This window comes from Egretta garzetta, unplaced genomic scaffold (assembly GCF_000687185.1).
Source record: "Egretta garzetta isolate BGI_Z169 unplaced genomic scaffold, ASM68718v1 scaffold15, whole genome shotgun sequence".
Lineage (NCBI taxonomy): Eukaryota > Metazoa > Chordata > Aves > Pelecaniformes > Ardeidae > Egretta > Egretta garzetta.
In genome coordinates this window covers 1,401,575-1,403,444 of record NW_009259798.1, presented here as the reverse complement: position 1 = coordinate 1,403,444, position 1,870 = coordinate 1,401,575, and positions in this window count along the sequence as shown.

The following is a 1,870-nucleotide window of genomic DNA, read 5'->3' as shown; positions in this document are numbered from 1 at the left end:
CAATTGAGTAATTTGTGCTAAGATGCTGAGTATGAGTAGGTGCATCTGAAGTTGGTGGGAAGTACTTGCTGAGTAGCATAAAGCATTTACCATCCTGGAAATGAAGGTCTTTGATTTAGTATTTACCACTCTGGAAATGAAGGTCTTCTATTTCTCCACATAGGTATCCTGAAGTGTTGACGTTTTTCATTTCCTGGACATAAGACAAGATAACGCCAACCATTTCATAATGGTGTGACAAGGGTAAAGTCATTAATGGTTAGTAGGATGATAGCACTCCTGAAAAGCTCTAACGGAAATAATTTTTTTTTTATTCAATGAAGGATAATGCTATGCAGTAAACTGTACATTAAATTATACATGGAATAAGCAATAAAAGAAACATTAAATAGAAACACAGAATTGGAAAGCTTCTGGAGTTTAGTCTCCTGCTATCTCAGGCAACTACATCACATAAGCACTTTTATAAATTATCAGGCTCCACTTTCAAAGCTGATGGGCTTCCTGCCCTCAGCACAGGGAAGTTGTTCCACAGCCTCATTGCTCTGAAAATTCCAAAATCTTCAAATCCACAGTCTAAAAGCATTGATGTCCATTTTACACACGTTTGTCTTTCATTTAAATAACAATTGTACTTCTATGGTGTTTACTCTCCTTTCAAGACAACCTCAAATCTCCTCTTAACCTTTATTTTGCTAAACTAAACACAACAAATTCTTTGAGCCTCCTCTTGTAATAGCTCTGCAAAGAACAACATTCCATTCTCTGGTGGAGACATGTTAATCAAAAAAGGTTTTGTTCCACAACTGGTCAATTTTGGTCTTTGCCTTGTGTGTAAATGAAGATAACCATTAGGGACTTTGGTGAAAATGAGAGTATCCTACTGACAAGGAAGATTAAAAAGGCAACCTAAAACTGTAGCAAGTTGCCAAAACAGTAATTTCAGGGGTAGAACAATGCATTTCCATAATGCTTTCTGAAAGAGTTTCATGAACTTTGAAAAGGGTAATATCAATAGGTCTTTTTTTATAACAGAAAACGCTTCCCAAACTCAAATGACAAAGAGAGTGGCTTGTTCACAGCATAGATCGTTTCCACGTACATAATCCCAGTCCCAGTCCAAACACAGATGAAGCGGTTTACGAGTTGAGACAATAACATCCTGGGGTTGATTCAGAGAATTCATCATCCCATCTGGATGCTGAAGTTCCTCAGCATGACTATATTTGGTGATGCTGAAACCAAAGGTGAGAAAACTCATCACGCAGAGACTTGGTACCGCGCAAAGACATTGGTGAACCCTGAGCGCCAACAGCCCAGATGCTTTTGATCCACGCCTGGATTTTGTATGCTGAACGCTGGGACCAACAGCACAAACCCATCGTGTCCTTACCGCGTCCTCTGAGACTCAGGCAGTGTGAATGCAGAAAAAAATCATGCATCCACTCAGCCAGCGTTTTGGACAGACATACGGCAATAGGTGCCTCACGTTTATCCACTAGGTAACATTTTATCATTTGCATGTCATAGCATGGACCTGAAGTTCCAGTCCGTGTCCATCACATCTCTGACCTGTTGAAAATTAAGGTGAAATCGGGGGGGAGTAAATATATTGATTGGGTTTTGCGCCCTGCACGGGGCCTCGGCAACACCAGCTCGTCGTGCACACTTTCCTGTCACCCCGGTCCCAGGGGCAAAGCGCAGCCCTCGTCCCTTGAAAATGGCTCTTGAGAACCGGCCACTGGGAAAAAACCAAACGCGTCAGGAGCAGAGTCCTTATGGAATTCCTGCCGCCTCCACCCCGGCCCGGGACACAGGCCGGGAGGGGGGACAAGGCCGCGCCAAGCCCCTCTCCTCCCCGGTCGCGGGA